Source organism: Choloepus didactylus, chromosome 19, assembly GCF_015220235.1.
Source record: "Choloepus didactylus isolate mChoDid1 chromosome 19, mChoDid1.pri, whole genome shotgun sequence".
Taxonomy (NCBI): domain Eukaryota; kingdom Metazoa; phylum Chordata; class Mammalia; order Pilosa; family Megalonychidae; genus Choloepus; species Choloepus didactylus.
In genome coordinates, this window is record NC_051325.1 from 290,154 (window position 1) to 300,011 (window position 9,858).

General features: G+C 37.2%; 1 pseudogene; it reads left to right on the top strand.

Annotated features, from left to right (window-relative positions):
• Window positions 1–3,787: 3,787 nt before the first annotated feature.
• LOC119515130 lies at window positions 3,788–4,176 on the top strand (annotated as a pseudogene).
• Window positions 4,177–9,858: the final 5,682 nt, after the last annotated feature.

The window sequence follows — 9,858 nt, forward strand, 5'->3', positions numbered from 1 at the left end:
CCTCTGTTGAAGGACTCTTGGATTGTTTCCATCTTTTGACAGTTGTGAATAATGTCACTAAGAGCATCAGTGTGTGAATTTCTGTTCATGTCACTGCTTTCAGATCTTCTGGGTATATACCAAGAATACGTAAGTGAAATTGCTGGGTCATAGGGCAATTCAATATTTAGTTTCCTGAGGAAACTCCAAACAGTCTTCCACAGTGGCTATACCATTATACTTTCCCACCAGCAGTGAATAAGTATGTTCCAACTTCTCCATATCCTCTCCAACATTCTCAATTTGATTCCACTGATCAATATGTCTATCTTTGTGTCAGTACCATGCTATTTTGACCACTGAGTCTTTATAGTAGGCTTTAAAATCAGGAAGTGTATGTCCTCCCACTTTATTCTTCAGGTTGAGGATTTTTTTTAGCAATTCAAGGCCCCTTTCCCTTCCAAATAAACTTGCTAAGAATATTTTCCAATTCTGTAAAGTAGGTTGTTGGAATTTTGATTTTTATTGGATTGAATCTATTTATAAATTTGGGTAGAACTGACACCTTACTGACATTTAGCCTTCCTATCCATGAACACAGAATATCTTTTCACCTATTTTGGTCCTCTTTGACTTCTTTTAGCAAAGTTTTGTAGTTTTCTGTGTAGAGGTCTTTTACATCCTTGGTTAAGTTTATTCCTAGATATTTCATTCTTTCAGTTGCTATTGTGAATGGAAATTTTTTCTTGATTACCTCTTCAATTAGGTCATTAGAAGTGTATAGACAAATTACTGGGTGTTGCACATTAATCTTGTATGCCACCACTTTGCTGAATTTGTTAGCTAATGTAGTATTGCCATCAGTTTCTCAGGATATTCCAAGTATAGGATCATATCATTTGCAAATAATGAAAGTAAAGCTTCCTTTCTGACTGTAATGTGTTTTATTTCTTTGTCTTGCCAGATTGCTCTGGATGGACATTCTACCACAATGTTGAATAATGGTGGTGGCAGTGGACATCCTTATATCATTCTCAGTCTTAGGGGAAGAATTTCAGTCTTTCACCGTTGAGTACTAGTCTGGTTGTGGGATTTTCATATATGTCCTTTTTCAAACTGAGAAAGTTTCCTTTGATTCCTATATTTTGAGTTTTTTTGAATTCTTTTCCAGCATCAACAGAGATGATCATATGATTTTTCCCTTTTGTTTCATTAATGTGAATTACATTGATTGATTTCCTTATGTTGAACTGCCCTTACATGTCTGGAATGAACTTCACTTGGTTATAGTGTATAATTCTTTAAATGTGCCATTGTATTTGATTTGCAAGTATTTTGTTGAGAATTTTTGCTTCTATATTCTTTAGGGAGATTGGCCTGTAAGGTTTCCTTTGTTGTAGCATCTTTGTCTGGTTTTCCTATTAGAGTGATGTTAGCTTCATAAAATGAGTTAGGTAGTGTTCCTTTTTCTTCAGTTTTTTGAAACATTTGAGCAGGAATGATGTCAGTTCTTTCTGGAATGTTTGGTAAAATTCCCCTGTGAAGCTATCTGGCCCTGGGCTTTTTTTTATTGGAAGATTTTTGATGACTTATTGTATCTCTTTACTTGTGATTAGCTTGTTGAGGTCTTCTATGTCTTCTGGAGTCAGTATAGGTTGTTCATTTATTTCCAGGAAATTGTTGATTTCCTCTAAATTTCCTGGTTTGTAGGCATACCGTTGTTCATAGTATCCTCTCATGATTTTTTTAAAATTATTTCAGGATCCATAGTAATGAGCACCCTCTCATTTCAGATTTTGTTTATTTGGATCTTCTCTTTTTGACTTTGTCAATCTGGCTAAGGGTTTGCCTTTTTGATCTTCTCAACAAAACAACTTTGGACTGTATTTATTTTCTCTATGGTTTTTTTGTTCTCATTTAATCTTTATTATTTCTTTCTTCTAGTTGCCTTAGGGTTAGTTTGCTGATCTTCCCCTAGCTTCTTTAGTTGTTCAGTTAGGTCTTTGGTTTTATCACTTTCACCTTTTTAATGTTTGCATTTAGAGCTATAAATTTCCCTCTAATTGTCACCTTCACTGCATCCCATAGGTTTTGATATGTTGTACTCTCATTTTCACTCATCTTCAGATACTTGTTGATTTCTCTTGCAATTTTTTCTTTGACCTACTGATTGTTTAAAAGTGTGTTGTTTAACCTCCTTATATTTGTAAAAGTTTTGGTACTTTGGTGATTATTGATTTCCAGCTGCAATCCATTATGGAAAGAGAAAGTGCTTTGAATTATTTCAATCTTTTTAAATTTATTGCGACCTTTTTTTTTTGCCCCAGGTTATGATCTGTCATGGAGATATTCCAGGACCACTATAGAAGAATATATATCCTGGTATTTTGGCACACAATGATCTATGTATTGTCTGTTAGGTCTAATTCATCTATCACATTGTTTATGTTCTCTATTTCCTTATTGACCCTCTGTCTGGTTGTTTTATCTATAGAAGACAGTGGTATATTGAAGCCTCCAACTATTATTGTAGAAACATGTATGGCTCCATTCAGTTTTGCCAGTGTTTGCCTCATGTACTTTGGAGATCCTTGATTTGGTGTGTTCTAGTTTGCTAATGCTGCCATTATGCAAAGTACCAGAAATTGATTGGCTTTTACAAAGGGGTTTATTTGGTTACACAGTTACAGTCTTAAGGCCATAAAGTGTCCAACATAGGGCATCAACAGTTGGCTACCTTCACTGGAGGATGGCCAATGGCATCTGGAAAACCTCTGTTAACTGGGAAGGCACATGACTGGTGTCTGCTTACTATCAGGTTGCATTTCAAAATGGCATTCTCCAAAACATCAGTGTCAGGTTTCAATGGCCATCTTCAAAATGTGTCCCTCCGCCACAGCTCTGAGCTCCTTCTGTTTGTGCTCTTATAAAGGGCTCTAGTAACTAATCAAGGAGAACACTGTGGTGGGGCCACACCTCCATGGAAATTATCTAGTCAGAATTATCACCTACAGTTGGGTGGGTCACATCTCCATAGAAACAACCTAATCTAAATGTTCCAACCTAATCAACACTAATACTTCTGCCTTCACAAGATTGCATCAAAGATAATGGCATTTTTAGGGCCATACATACATCCAAACCAACACAGGGTGCATAAACATTATGATTGCTATTTCCTCTTGATGAATTGTCCCTTTTATTAATATATAGTGTCCTTCCTTGTCTCTTATGATATCTTTGCATTTCAAATATATTTTGTCTGATGTTAGTATAGCTAACCCTGCTTTCTTTTGGTTACAGCTTGCATTGAATATTTTTTTCAACCTTTTACTTCAATCTATTTGTATCCTTGGATCTAAGATGAGTCTCTTGTAAACAGCATATAGATGGATCATACTTTTTAATCAATTCTGCCAATATGTGTCTTTTAATTAGAGAGTTTAATTTGTTCACAAAGTTGTTACTGTAAAGTAGTATTTGAACCAACAAACTTACACTTTGTTTCCCCCCTCTCTTTTTATCCTTTATGTTTCTCTTACTAATACTCTTCAATTCTGTGCCCTTCTCCAGACCTCTGTCTCCTGTCATTTTTTCTTGGCTAGCAGAACTCCCTTTAATATTTCTTGCAAGGTAGGTCTCTTGTTAACAAGTTCTCTCAGCATTTGTTTGTCTTTGGAGATTTTAAACTCACGTTTGAAGACTGAGAACTTTTCACTGTGTACAGAATTCTTGGATTGCACCTGCTGTGTCCATGGAGAGATGCTGAGGTGACTGAGATCCAGACAGAGGCATTGGGGTGGCCAAGATGCCAGCTTCATTAGTCCAGGCCACCTTTGGGACTGTGAGCAAGAGGAAGCTGCAGCCCACCTGGGTCAACCACAACCTGACACCTTCAGCAGTAAAGAAGATAAAACAGCTTCTTAAAGATAAGCCTGAACATGTAGGTGTGAACGTTGGTGTCTGAACCAGGGGTTGTAGTGGCTTTTCTTATACTCTAGATTATACCAAGACAAAAGGAGATTCTGATGAAGAAATTGTTCAAGATGGGGTCAGAGTGTTCATCAAAAAGAAAGCACAGCTAGCACTTTTAGGACAGAAATGGATTATGTAGAAGACAAATTATCCAGTGAGTTTATGATCAATAACCCAAACATCAAAGGTACATGTGACTGTGGAGAAAGTTTCAATATTTGACACCCCAGTATTCCTCCTTCAGCTGTAGGTTCCAGGGATACTTCCAGAAGACTTAAGGCTTGCTAAAGAAATAACACGGCTGTCATGTTCTCAATGTTTCTTATGTATGGCAGACTTATGAGGAAATAAAGTAATGCATTTTGAAAATGAAACAAAAAAGAATTCCTGGCTGTCAATTTTTCTCTTTCAGAATCTAAAATATGTCATACCATTGCCTTCTTGCCTGCATTGTGTCTATTGAGTAGTTAGGACTTAGTCTTAAATGACTTTCTTTGTGTGTGGTGAATTGCTTTTCTCTTGCTACTTTCAGGATTTTCTCCTTCTCTTCAGCATTTGACAATCTGATTAGTATGTGTCTTGGAGTGTATCTATTTGTGTTTATTTTATTTGTAGTTTGTTGAGCCTCTTTCATTTGCATATTGATGTACTTTATAAGGGATGAGACATTTTCCTCAATTATCTCTTCAAATACACTTCCTAGCCCTTTACTCTTCTCTTTTCTGTGACATCAATTGTTCTCATACTTGTGCACTTTATGTTGTTCATCATTTCCCTGAAATCCAACTCAAATTTTACCTTCCTTCTCTTCATTTGTTCTTTTGTGCACTTGCATTCAATTTCCCTGTTCTTCTAGTTCACTTTTTCTTCTGCTTCTTCAAATCTGCTGCTGTTTGTCTCCAGTGTATTTTTTATAATTCAATTTTATTAAGACATATTCATATACCACAAAATCACCCAAAATGTACAATCGTTTATAGTACCACCATGTAGGTGTGCATTCTTCACCCCACTCTATTTTTTGAACATTTTCTTTGTACCAGAAAAAGTGAAAATAAGAATAAAAAATAAAATAAAAATGAACACCAAATTCATCTCCCACACAGTATTTTTCATTTAGTTATTTGTCCCATTTTTATACTTATCCATCCATAAACTGGATAAAGGGAGTGTGATCCACAAGGCTCTCACAATCACACTGTCACCTCTTGTAAGACACATTGCTATACAATCATCTTCAAGAATCAAGGCTACTGGATTGTAGTTTGATAGTTTCAGATATTTCTATTTATTCCAATGCATTAAAACCTAAAAAGGGTTATCTATATAGTGCATAAGAATGCCCACCAGAGGGACCTCTTCACTCCATTTGGAATCTCTCAGCCACTGAAACTTTGTTTCATTTTGCATCCCCATTTTGGTCAAGAAGATGTTCTCAATTCCATGATGTTGGGGCCAGAATCATTCCCAGGAGTCATATCCCGCATTGCCAGGGAGATTTACAACCCTGGGTATCAGATCCCATGTGAGGGGGAGGGCAGTGAGTTCACCCACTGAGATGGCTTAGCTAGAGGGAGAGGGCCACATCTGAGCAACAAAGAGGTACACAGGGAAACTCTTAGGCACAATTATAAGCAGGTTTATCCTCTCCTTTGCAGTAATGAGCTTCATAATGGCAAGTCCCATGATAGAGGGCTCGGCACATCAAAACTTCAGTCCTCAATGTTTATGAGAACATCAGCAACAATCCATGTGAGGAAGCCCAGCACCTCTGCATTTTCCCCCAGATCCTCAGGGCTGGGGACTGCATATATTTTTATTCTCTGTCCAAATTACTTTTGGATGTGTCTCTAACCTATGCACACCTACCAGGTCTCACTTCCTATTAAAAGTTCCATGTAACTATGGCATTTGAACAAACTGTAGAAGTTAAATTGTTTAGGAAATATAGATCTTGCACTAACTAAATATCTCTTCCTTTGGTCTCACACAGAATTTGAAGTTTTAAAACACAGTCAGTATTGTCCTTTATCCTTTATCCTGATTTGCCCTAGTCCTAACACATCTGCTTCATTCATATCTCTAGTTGAAGTCTGGACTCTTTTTCAGCTTTTTTTTTAAACAGTTGCTATATGTGCTAATGCTGACATTCATATCTGCCAAACTCTAGCTCTGAGTTTCAGGTGTCACAAAGATACTCAAATTTCCAGGGATCCACTAGGTTATACACAAAGGAATTAGCATGTCAGAATCTGGAGATAGCAATTGCAATTCAGAAATATATGTGACTGTCATAAGAGCTTACAATCCAGGGAACTTTACAATAATCATTCCCCTGATAAGCTGTACTCTAAGGTTCAATTCTGAGTTTACACATTGTAGTTAGTCCATTTGTGAGGCATTATAGTGTGCATTGTTTCTGGTATAGTTCACTCAAAATGCTGTCTACAGGTACCGTTCACCTCATTGCATGTCTCACAGCTTCACTCCTCACAAGTTCTCAATATTCTATTGTATGCACACACAATAATTAACCATTCTCTTCCTCACTTGATGTACCCTTAGGCCACCTCCACCCATTGCAAATCATGCATACTCTCTCCAGAAACACCAGTATGCAAGTGTCCATTCATGTCCCTGCTCTCAGATCCTCCAAATAAATGCCCCCTAATGAGGTAGCAGGACCTTAAGGCACCCACATATTTAGCCTCGTGTAAAACCACCGTCTTCCAGAAAGGCTATACCATTCAGCCTCTTAACCAACAGTGAGTACATACATCCCTCTCTCCATGTTTTCACCAGGACTTTTATCCCTGTTTATATTTTTCCATACAATTTTATAGAGCTGTATTCACATACCATATAATTACCCACAGTGTACCATCAGTTGTTCACTATCTTCATACAGTTGTGGATTTATCACCACAGTGAGCACTTGAACACAATGATTACTATGAAAAACATTTTTAATGAATAATTAAATGATAATAAAAAGAAAAATAAAATATCATACACTGCAATATAATAGTATAACCAGACTAAGCCAAAACCTTTTAATTTGAGTCTGCTTGTTTTCATTTGCCAACTTTTTAGGACCACAGACCCTGGCTGTGGCCCATTGTTGCTTATCAGCTTCTGTCCTTGATGTCACCAGAAATGTGGACATAGCTCTCCATGTTGCCACTCTTTGTTACCATTTAAATACAGCTATTCAATATTCTTTAGGTTTCATATTCATTGGGGAGTACTGTATATTTAAAGTAGGAAAACATGGACTTTAAGAATGTTTTCTGTAATGTTAAACACCCTTGAACTAACTACTCCCCTGAAATGATATAGTCATCTCCATGCATGTTATACCTACCTGATGGAACTGTTTCATGGACTATTGGAACACCATTCCTCCCCACCTGTCTTCTGGCCAACTTGATTTTTAACTGGGGAAAGCAATGATGCAGCCATTCTATATCCTACCTTAAATATGACATCCTGGTCGACTATTTTTTATTGTCATTTGAAGCATGAACATAAACAACAGGTGATTAAGGTTATATCTTTTCACAGATGACATGATCCTATATACAGAAAACTCCAAAGAATCCATTAGAAAACTACCAGAGCTAATAAAACAATTTAGTAAAGTAGCAGGGTATAAGATCAGCATGGAAAAAATCAATTCTATAAATCAGCAATGAGCAATCTTAAAAAAGAAATTAAGGAAACAATTCTATTTACCATAACATCTAAAAGGATAAAATGTCTAGGAATTAATTTCACCAAGGAGGTGAGTCTTGTACACTGATATCTATAAAACACTGCTGAAAGAAGATAAAGGCAACCTAAATAAATGACAAGGCATCCATCCCATGTTTTAGAAATAGTAAGAATTAATTTTGCTAAGATGTAAATACTGCCCAACATGATATATAGATTCAACATACTTCCTGACAAAATTCCAGCAGCTCTTTGTGCAAAAATGGGAATGTTGGGAACAAATTTATATGGAATCGCAAGGTGCCACAGGTAGTCAAAACAATCATGACAATGAAGAACAAAGTTGGAGGACTCCATCTTCCTGATGTCAAAACTTACTACAAGGCTATGATACTCAAAATAATGCACAGCTATATAAGGATAGACATATAGAATAGAATAAAATTTAGACTAAAAAATACACCACATATCAGTGGCCAACCGATTTTAAACAAGAATGCAAAGTCCATTCAATGGGTAAAGAATAGTCACCTAAACAAATGGTGCTGCCAGCACACAAAAGAATGAAATTGGATCACTACACTATGAAAAACTCAGAAATTAAAAATCTATCAGTGACCTAAATATAAGAGCAAATCCATAAAATTCTTGGAAGATAACAGAAAGCCAAATTTTCCTGACCTTGGATTTGGCAGTGGATTTTTAGAGATGACACCAAAAGCATGAGCCACAAAAGAAAAAAATATATAAACTCAACTTCAAAATTTTAAAATGCTGTGCATTAAAGGACATTATCCAGGAAAAGCAATATTATTGGGAGAAAATAGTTACAAATCATATATCTAATAAGGGTTATATATCCAGATTATATAAAGCACTCTTACAACTCAAGAATCAAGACAAACAACTCAACTGAAAAATGGACAAAGGACTTCAATATTAATCCAAAGATGATATACACATAGCCAATAAGACAATGAAAAATACATATTATTTGTCATTAAGGATATGCAAATCAAAACCACAATGAGAGGAGGTGGGGCAAGATGGCAGCATAGGGAGATGTGGAATTTAGTTAGTCCTCTAGAGAAATAGTAAATAACCAAAAAAACTAGGGATAGTCTGGAACTGTTGGGGGACATCTGTGACCAAACACACATCATACGCCAGTCTGGAATTGGTGGAATGGCAGAGATCACAGCATAGAACTGGGAGTAAAGCTCTCCAAACTGTGGGCTGGTGCCTCTCCCCTGCTGGCACACCATGCTGAGTTGGAACACTTCCCTGTGGGAAAAAGAAGCAGTCTGCTAGGTGCAAGGGAAGGTAATTCAACCAAGCTCCAATTGTAGTTTTAACTAACAAATTTGAATTACTGAATACAAGCTATGAGCACAGATAAACCTAGAGCAAGCAGGAAAGGAATGCTGAGGTCTCTCCCAGAAGAAAGGAGGCAGGACTGATAGACAACAATAATAATAAATAAATATAAATAGAGGCTTTTGGGGACAGATGAGCTCAGAGTACTAGAAAACAGCGGAGTCCAAAGAAAAGGGGCACATAGAACCAGATACCAACTCCAGTTGAATAGCAAAACTGGGGGCCGGGGACTGGCTCTGAAAGGGGGATTTGTTTCTTTTTTTCTTTATTTTCTCTCATTCTAAATAACTCAATAGAGAAAGCCTCAGGCATTTACAATTCTTAGTACTGACCCAAGCAAGGGTGGAGTTAAGAGGGTCAGAGAGACAAAAGAAGAAATCAAATGAAGGAGATAAGTCCCTAAAGAGGGTAGGTATCTACCCTAAGAAAAGGGGGGCAGGGCCTATGTCTAGTGGCTGCCCTCCCTCAGAGAATTCCAACCCCAGGGTCTGAGAGGAATAAAACAGAAAGACTGGGGCAAAATGTGGAAATATTAAACTTCCCCAGCTGGGGAATTCCTTATATTCTCACCAGCATTGGGGACTACTAGTTTAGTAGGTGAAGCCCTCAATCCTGGGGCTTGCCTTATGAAGGTTGTTACTGCAAAGGAGAGGCTAAGACTACTTATAATTGTGCCTGAGAGTCACATGCAGATAATGTCTTTTGTTGCTCAAATGTGGCCTCTCTAAGTCAACTTGGCAGGTTAACTCACTGCCCTCTCCCCTATGTGGGACATGACTCCCAAGGGTGTAAATCTCCCTGTCAACATGTGGC